The sequence below is a fragment of the Phocoena phocoena genome, chromosome 6 (assembly GCF_963924675.1).
Source record: "Phocoena phocoena chromosome 6, mPhoPho1.1, whole genome shotgun sequence".
Taxonomy (NCBI): domain Eukaryota; kingdom Metazoa; phylum Chordata; class Mammalia; order Artiodactyla; family Phocoenidae; genus Phocoena; species Phocoena phocoena.
This window is the reverse complement of record NC_089224.1, coordinates 108,016,303-108,026,418: the sequence shown is the minus strand read 5'-3', so window position 1 is coordinate 108,026,418 and position 10,116 is coordinate 108,016,303.

Genomic DNA, 10,116 nt, shown 5'->3' with positions numbered 1-10,116 from the left:
CAGGGGGCCCAGATTTGATCCGTGGTCAGGGAACTAGATACCACATGCCACAACTAAGAGTTTGCGTGCCACAGCTAAAAAGATCCGGCACGTGGCAATGAAGATCCCGAGTGCTGCAACTAAGATCCGGCGTAGCCAAACAAATATATATATATATTTTTTAAACAGGAAATGTGGGCTTCCCTGGTGGCGCAGTGGTTGAGAGTCCGCCTGCCGATGCAGGGGACACGGGTTCGTGCCCTGGTCCTGGAGGATCCCACATGCCGAGGAGTGGCTGGGCCCGTAAGCCATGGCCGCTGAGCCTGCGCGTCTGGAGCCTGTGCTCCACAACGGTAGAGGCCACAACAGTGAGAGGCTTGCGTACCGCAAAAAAAAAAAAAAAAAGTATCATTCTCTTGGTTTTGGACACCTTGGCTTCATGTGTCTTTTTTTTTGGCTGCACGGCACGCGAGATCCTACTTCCCTGACCAGGGATCGAACCCACACTTCCTGCAGTGGGAGCGCGGAGTCTTAACCACCGGACCGCCAGGGAAATTCCTTGGCATGATTGTCTTTTAACCTCTTTCCATGTGGGTATTTCCCACTCAGAACACTTGGGCTAGAAGGAGCGAGTTAGCCTCTGGCCAGGGCTCTGATTTGGGCCCTGAAGAGCACTGCATGTCTCTTGTCCCTTCTGTCCCCCTGGGAGAGGGGGCCCAGCCACTGAGGCTCCCTCACCTTCACTCGGGCAGCCTGCAGCTGGGAGAAGTGCCGAGATGATGAGGCCTCAAAAGCTCAGCCCCCTCATGCAGAACAGAACAATGATTTCACCCACCTCATGAGGCTGTTAGGACAAATGAAGTCATGGGCAGGTGCTTGTCCTGTAAGAACTGCTCTCTACGTCTGAGCTGTACCCTTGCTGTGGCTACTTTCTCCTGAATGGTGCCACCCAAGAGGGTGGTCACAGGGTTAGAGGCCTTCTATCACCTCTTGTTTCTCTGGCATAAAAATGAGTTGGGAGCTGGGTCAGTACTGCCTCAGCTAGATGATCAAGGTCAACAACAACAATGATAAGTCATGCTGCAGGTATGTGCTCTTGATAGGACGTGATGAAAATGGCCCTTCACCTCTAGTCTTCCTCCCAACACCCCATAACCACAATATAATCCTGAGAAGTACATCAGACAAATGCCGGTAGCGGGGCCTCCTACAAAATACCTGAGCCGTCCTCAGAACTGTCAAGGTCATCAGAAGCAGTGACGTCTTAGAAACCACCATAGCCAAGAGGAGCCTGAAGAGACTTGACAACTGAATGTACTATGGGATCCTGGAACAGAAAAGGACTATAGGTAAAAACAAAGGAAATCGAAATAATCTCTGGACACTAGTTAAGAATATATCAGTATTGGTTCATTAATTGTAACAAATGTATCACACTGATCTGTTAATAATACAATAATATGGGAAACTTGGTGCTGAGTATGTGAGAATTCTCTGTACTGTCATCTCAATTTTTCTGCAAACTACTCTAAAAAGACAGTCTACTGGGGAAAAGAAAAAAGATCACCTGGAGAGATCTTTGAGAATCCAGTTTCTAGTCCCAACCCTCAGATTCTGACTCAGTAAGTCTGGAGTGGGGCCCAGAAATCTGCATTTCAGCAAGTCCCCAAGGAATCTGATACCAGGGCTTTAAAAAACTGGGCCCTCCAGAGGCCAGTTAGGTGTTGTCATTCCCTTTGGGTCTTTTTTGTTTGTTTAAGATTTAATTTTTTAAAATTTATTCTTGGCTGCATTTGGGTCTTCATTGCTCCATGTGGGCTTTCTCTAGTTGCAGTGAGCGGGGGCTACTCTTCGTTGTGGAACGCGGGCTTCTCATTGCGGTGGCTTCTCGTTGCGGAGCATGGGCTCTAGGCGTGTGGGCTTCAGTAGTTGTGGCACGCTGGCTCAGTAGTTATGGCTCTCGGGGGTCTAGAGCGCAGGCTCAGTAGTTGTGGCACACAGGCTTAGTTGCTCCACGGCATGTGGGATCTTCCTGGGGCAGGGCTTGAACCCATGTCCCCTGCATTGGCAGGCAGACTCTTAACCACTGTGCCGCTAGGGAAGTCCTATGTGTTTTATCTAACCTCACAGGGTTAAGAGCTGGCACGACCAGTGTTTGTTCCTTCAAAGGGACCCCAACTCTGAGGGCCTTTCCTCTGGCATTTACACCAGTGACTTCTACAGAAGGTAAGAAGTGGCTGGTCACACTGTATTTCTTAAAGGCCGGACTGATGCCATCATTGTAAATTGTTTCCAGGGCCCAGGGCCCAGCCCAGGGCCTAGGCGGGTTTGGCGGTCAGCAGGCCAGGTGACCTGAAGGGACAATGATGATACTGATATTAATAATAGCAGCTATCGGGCTTCCCTGGTGGTGCAGTGGTTGGAAGTCCGCCTGCCGATGAAGGGACGCGGGTTCGTGCCCCGGTCTGGGAGGATCCCACGTGCTGTGGAGCAGCTGGGCCCGTGAGCCATGGCCGCTGAGCCTGCGCGTCCGGAGCCTGTGCTCCGCAGCGGGAGAGGCCACAGCGGTGAGAGGCCTGCGTACCGCAAAAGAAAAATAATAAAACATAATAATAGCAGCTATCACTTACCGAGGGCTTCTGATGTGTGGTCTCTGTGCTAAGATCTTTACATGCACTATCTCACCTAGTATGGAAGTTATGATGATTATCTCCACTTTATGGGTGAGAAAAGCTGCTAGGGAGGGAGGGACATCCTGTCTAGCAGAGCATCTGTGTCTCAGTAGGACCCTGCCTCCACACCCCCATTTCTGAGCAGGTAGTTGCTCAAGACATCAGTTTAACCTGCATGCCTCCTGCATCTCTATATTGTATTCCATGGAAATGGAAATCAAAAGAAAGCTGAAGTAGCAATACTTATATCAGACAAAATAGACTTTAAAATAAAGACTGTTACAAGAGACAGAGAAGGACACCACATAATGATTAAGGGATCAAAGGAAGAAGATATAACAATTGTAAATAAATATGCACCCAACATACGAGCACCTCAATATGTAAGACAAATATTAACAGACATAAAAGGAGAAATCAACAGTAACAGGATAATAGTAGGGGAACTTAACACCCCACTTACATCAATGGACAGATCATTGAGACAGAAAATCAGTAAGGAAACACAGGCCTTAAATAACACATTAGACCAAATAGACTTAATTGATATATATAGAGGAGTCCATCCAAAAGCAGCAGAATATATATTCTTTTTGAGTACACATGAAACATTCTCCAGGATAGATCACATGCTAGGCCACAAAACAAGCCTCAGCAAATTTAAGAAAATTGAAATCAAGTATCTTTTCTGACCATACTGGCATGAGACTAGAAATAAACTATAAGAAAAAAACTGCAAAAAACACAAACACATGGAGGCTAAACAATATTCTACTAAACAACCGATGGACCACTGAAGAAATCAAAGAGGAAATAAAAAAAAATACCTAGAGACAAATGAAAATAAAAACACAATGATCCAAAACCTATGGGACACAGGAAAAGTAGACCTAAGAGGGAAGTTTATAGGGATACAAGCTTACCTCAGGAAACAAGAAAAATCTCAAATAAACAACCTAATCTTACACCTAGAGGAACTAGAGAAAGAACAAGCAGAACACAAAGTTAGTAGAAGGAAAGAAATCATAAAGATCAGAGCAGAAATAAAAGAAATAGAGACTAAAAAAAAATATAGAAAAGATCAATAAAACTAAAAGCTGGTTCTTTAAAAAAATAAACAAAATTGACCAACCTTTAGCCAGCCTCATCCAGAGCCCCTGCTCTTGATCTCTTTTTAACCATGACCTCCCTATCTTGACCTTGGCCCAATTTAGGCTCAACCCAACTCTACCCTTGGTGTGTCTCAATTTGCCTATTGAGACCTAGGAACCAGGGGAGGTATGCATGATTCAATCCCATCTAAGAGGTGTGGTCCTGTTAGATAGGAAGCATATGGAAATACATATTTTTGCAAGTAGAAAAGTACAGGATATAATCAAGCAATAATTGGATCAGCTGGGTCCAATTCAATGGTGAGGAAACGTGGGTGGAGCAGAGGGTGTTTGCAAATCTCGATTAGTTGGAGATATTAGGTAACTGGACCCAGGAAAAATGGGCCATCCCACCACCCCATTCGGATTTCCTACTGGCAAAGAGATTATAAAAGAGGACTCAGTGTGGTCTATCATGATCTTGGGATTTCAGGGAGCAGAGGAACCCTGAGTCATGGCCAAAATATTCAGTCAATATGCAGCCCCAGTCTGCCAGGAAAACCACCCCAAATCCCTTGTTTTCCTTGGTAGATGTCTTCAGCCCTAACAAGGAGAGTACTTAACAACAATTGTTAAATTGTACCAAGTGTATAAGCAACATGAGATTTGGAAATTGAGCTTTAAATTTTTTTTTTTTTTTTTGGCGGTACGCAGGCCTCTCACTGTTGTGGCCTCTCCTGTTGCAGAGCACAGGCTACGGATGCGCAGACTCAGCGGCCATGGCTCACGGGCCCAGCCGCTCCGCGGCATGTGGGATCCTCCCGGACTGGAGCACGAACCTGTGTCCCCTGCATTGGCAGGCGGACTCTCAACCACTGCGCCACCAGGGAAGCCCTGAGCTTTAAAATTTAAGTTAAACTATTGAGTTTCTTTTTTTTTTTAATAATAATTTTATTTATTTATTTTTGGCTGCATTGGGTCTTCATCAATGGGTCTTTGTTGCTGCGTATGGGCTTTCTCTAGTTGCAGCCAGCGGGGGCTACTCTTCGTTGCGGTGAGTGGGCTTCTCATTGCGGTGGCTTCTCTTTTGCAGAGCTTGGGCTCTAGGCGTGCGGGCTTCAGTAGTTGTGGCTCGTGGGCTCTACAGCGCAGGCTCAGTAGCTGTGGCACATGGGCTTAGTTGCTCCACGGCATGTGGGATCTTCCTGGAGCAGGGATCGAGCCCGTGTCCCCTGCATTGGCAGGCAGATTCTTATCCATTGTGCCACCAGGGAAGTCCCTTGAGTTTCTTATTTCAAGAAATAGACTGTTTTTGAAGACAAAGAATGTGCAAAATAGTCCTCACTGTGCACAGAGTGGGCTCTCAAGAACATCAACTTCATTGAGAAACCCACTGGCCTCCACACTGGCCAATCACCTGCTGTGGTAACATTGGGTGCCCCAGGGAGGAGGGGTGCAACCCCAGGCTTTGGTGGCGGAAGGGCCTGCGTGTGAACCCCAACTTGCCCTGTTTACCGACTGGGTGATTTGATCTCTGTGAGACCAGTCTACCTATCTGTAAAATGGGGATGAAAATGACACCCACATTCCCCAACTCAGCCCTCCCCTAGGTATTAATTGCGTTCTCCTGTGGGCCAGCCATTGCTCTGGCATGGGGAACTTCGTGTGGAAGTGATGCTGAAAACTTGGCCTCTGTGCACCGGTGCCAAATTGAATCTTGGAGACACAGTTTTGGGTGAAGTAGAAAAGAATATCTTTACTGCTTTGCCAGGCAAACAGGGACACAGCAGGCTTGTGCCCCTCAAAACTGCATATTCCAACCCGGGAGGATTTGGTGAGGAGTTTTATATCAGTGGTTCAAGGGTGGAGTTGCTAATAAGGGTGCGTGCAGGGCCTGCGCTCCTTTAATCCGGCCTCAGGTGGTCTCCTGATGAGTTTCTCTGGTTCCTTTAATATGGCTTAGGTGGTCTCCTCCCTTGTCTCTGCATCCCCTCCCTTCCCTGATTAGCAGCTATTCACATCTCTCTTTGGAACTCAGAGAAGGTCATGGAGGCTGGAGTCTATTCCCTACAAACAAGAAACAGGGGACACAGAAAGGCTTCTGTGCCCAGGAGCCCCTCAGGGTCCTGCTCAGCTTCAGAAGGACAGATAAGGTCCTTGGTCTCATGGAGTGTACATTGTAGGAGGAGCAGGCAAGAAAATATTGGCAGAGACGATCCTTTGGAAGGAAATCAAACAGGGTGAGTGAAGTGGAGACAGGGGAGCTACTTTAGGCCAGGCATCCAGGAGGGCCTCTCTGAGGTGGTGACATATAAGCTGGGACCTGGAGGCCAGAGAAGCAACCGCTGCAGACATCTGGGGGCGGAGCTTTCTAGACAGAGGAACACAGATACTAAGCCCTAAGTGGGCAAAGGGGAGAAGGCTGAGGATGGAGAAGCGGGGAGGGCAGATACTCCGTGAGGCCGTGGGGCCCCAGTGAAGAGTTGGACCCTGGTTTTGAAACCACACAACTCAGATTGGGACTTGAACCCACGTGCCAGGACTCGAACCCAGCCAGAATTCAGATTGGGACTTGAACCAATAGTCTTTTAATTGAGATCACACACCTGGAATACTATTGATACTTTCAAGTTCACTGTTTTTGGCACCTAGTTCTAGACAAGTGCATGCAGTTGCCTAACCACTGCTACCACAATCAGGATACAGTCAGGTCCATCACCCCCAAAAGTCCCCCATGCTACCCCTTTGCCATTGACCCCTCCCCGCTCCCCAGCCCCTGGCAATGTCTGTTGTTCCTATCGTTTTTCATTTCCAGAATTTCATATGAATGGAATGAGACAGTATGTAAACTTTTGAGACTGGCTTCTTTCAGCATCGTGCATCCGAGACTCGTCCACGTTGGATACCTCAGTAGTTCATTCCTTTTTGATCCTGTGCAGCGTTCCACTGCGTGGATATACCACACTTTGTTTATCCTTTTACTAGTTGAAGAGCTTCTTGGCTGTATTTAGATTGTGAATAAAGCTGGATAGCGCTTTCTTCTTTGATATATGTTGTTCCTCCTATTTTCACTGAGAATATCAAAGCAATTGGAAGAAGACTTGCATAAGCTCCCTCTACCACATCCTGGTCCATAAAATCTATAACTAAGGATAAACTTGGGGCTGCTACCCACGGCCAAGCCTCCACTTGTACATGAGATCCCACCTTCTTTCCTGACCCAAGGTCATTACCCCAGCAATTCTCTCCTCTCTGTTGCTTCATCAATTTCCTCCTTTTTTTTTTTTTTTTTTTTTTTTTTTGGCGTTACGCAGGCCTCTCACTGTTGTGGCCTCTCCCGTTGCGGAGCACAGGCTCCGGACGCGCAGGCTCAGCAGCCATGGCTCATGGGCCCAGCTGCTCCGCGGCATGTGGGATCTTCCCGGACCGGGGCACGAACCCGTGTCCCCTGCATCGGCAGGCGGACTCTCAACCACTGCGCCACCAGGAAAGCCCAATTTCCTCCTTTTTATTTGATAATTTCCACCAGAATACAAACATGCTATTTAATCTCCTATCTTAAAAGCAAACAAACAGAAAACAGCATGGCAGGTCCTCAAAAAATTAAACATAGAATTACCATATGATGCAGCGATTCCACTTCTGGGTATATACCCAAAGGAACTGAAAGCAGACTCAAACAGATGTTTGTGTACCCATGTTCAGAGCAGCATTATTCACAGTTGCCAAAAGGTGGAAATAATCCAAGTGTCTATCGATAGATGAATGGATGAGCAAAATGTGGTCTATCCACACAACAGAATATTATTCAAACACTAAAAAGGAAGGAGCTCCTGACACCTACTACAACATGGGTGAACGTTAAAGACATTATGCTAAGTGAAATAAGCCAGTCACAGGAAGACTAATACTGTGTGATTCTATTTATATGAGGTACTTAGAGTAGCCAGGTTCACTGGGACGGAAAACACAATGGTGGTCGCCAGGGGCTGGGGAGTGGGCAGTTAATGTTTAATGTGTACAGAATTTCAGCTTTGCAAGGCAGAAAGAGATATAGAGATAGACAGTGGTGATGGTTGCACAGCAATGTGAATGTACTTAATGCCACCAAATTGTACACTTAATGATGCTTAAAATGGTAAATTTTATGTATATTTTACCCTCAAAAAAGCTCCACACAGAAAAACAAGCATACTCTTTCTTAATCTTCCATCTCTCTCCAGTTACTGCATTTCTCTGCCTCCTTTAAAAGTAAAACTCCAGGCTTCCCTGGTTGCGCAGTGGTTGAGAATCCATCTGCCAATGCAGGGGACATGGGTTCAAGTCCTGGTCCGGGAAGGTCCCACGTGCTGAGGAGCAGCTGAGCCCATGTGCCACAACTACTGTGACCGCGCTCTAGAGCCCGTGAGCCACAACTACTGAGCCTGCGTGCTGCAGCTACTGAAGCCCACGTGCCTAGAGCCCGTGCTCCGCAACAGGAGAGGCCACCACCATGAGAAGCCTGTGCACCGCAACAAAGAGTGGCCCCTGCTCTCTGCCACTAGAGAAAGCCTGCACGCAGCAACGAAGACCCAACGCAGCCAAAATTAAATAAATAAATAAATAAATTTTTTTTAAAAAAGAGTAAAGCTCCTGGAAAGATTGTCTCTAGTCGCTGCCCCCAGTTCTCACCACATGCTCCCTGGAACCCACTCTAATCAGACACTCACTCTCCACTGCTTTCCAGGAACCGCTCTTGCCAAGGTCAAGGACCACCTCCTCCTCTTTAAATCCAGCGGCTCCTTCTCAGCAGGGTCTGACACAGCCGGTCACTGCCTCCTCCTGGAACAGTCTCCTCCTCCCTCCCTGGCTCCTTCTCAGCCTCTTTGCTGGAGCCCCTCCTCCCCTGCTCTCCTCCGCGGTGCCCACAAGCTCCAGGCAGCTCTACTCTCGGCCCTCACTCGCTCCTTGAGCACGTCAGTCTGAAATCACATGGCTTGAATCCCATCAATCTGTCATGCTGCTGGTGCCCACATTTATGTTACCTCTCACCGGACCTTTCCCATGAACTCCATTCCTAAATATCTGTTCTTTAGCATTTCCACTTCCATGTTGAGCTGGCATCTCAAACCTAACAGATCCCCAGACTGACTGCTTATCTTCCCCTGCACCCTGCTCTTCCCCAGAATTCCTCACTCCAGTAACTCACAGTTCCACCCTTCCACTCGCTCAGGCCAAAATCCTAAAAGCCCCCTTTTCCTCACACCCCATATTTAACCCATCAGCAAATCCTGCTGGCCCTACCGTCAAAAGACTGTTGTTTCCAGAATCTGACCCCTTCCTTCCTCCCTCCCTCCCTCTCTTTCTTTAGTTCCCCACCTGGGATGAACCGGTGCCCCCTGCAGTGGAAGCATGGAGTCTCAACCACTGGACCTCCAGGGAAGTCCCAGAATCTGACCATTCACCTCCGTCCACCCTTTTACCCCCTCATTTTGCTGTACACCTGAAACATTGTAAATCAACTATACTTCAGTTTAAAAAATGCTATTTATAAAATTAAAAAAAAAATGTATTCTGCAGGGAGGGGAGGGAGGCCCAAATTTTATGAGCTTCAGGTCCCAACCCTTTTTGGCCTCGTGGCATGCAGGATCTTAGTTCCCCAACCAGGGATCAAACCCGTGCCCCCTGCCGTGGAAGCATGGAGTCTTAACCACTGGACTGCCGGGGAAGTCCCTGGGTCCCAACCCTTTTTCATAAGTGCCGGCACTTACCACCATCTGAAGAATGATTTATTTTTTATTTGCTTTATTGTCTGTCTCCCCCACCTTAGATGAATGAATATCAATACCCAGATAACCACAGTTTTCAAGGTAACGGATTTTCTCTTCTTACATTCCCCAGCTCACTCCCCTCACCCCACCCTATCGCACCAAGAATGTTAGCTCATTAAGGCCCCACTTTGAGCTGTAAGGACCTTGCATTCCCAGGGGAGCCAGGAATATGCTTAGAACGCCCAAATCTATCATCCTAGCAATGAGCTGACATTTGCCTATTTCATTAGAGTCATTAATCCAGCTTTTATATCTATGATCATTTGTGAAGTGGCCACGGCAGGTATTATTTTACCTACTTTATAGATGAAGAAACTGAGGTCTGGGGAGGTCCCGCCACCACCAGCCCAGCCTCCTGCATCTGTCTACACATGGCATGGCCTGCTGAGCTTTAGCTCTGGCCATAGAATAAAAACAAACAAAACCCCGTTCCCACCACCGTATCATCATCTGATTTCTTCTGCAATATCCAGTCAGACCCTGACTAGCCCCCTCCTTCAAGCGCTTCAGCAGGAGGCGTGGGACTCATCTGGAGGTGGGCTGGGTAACCAGAGGGACAGACAT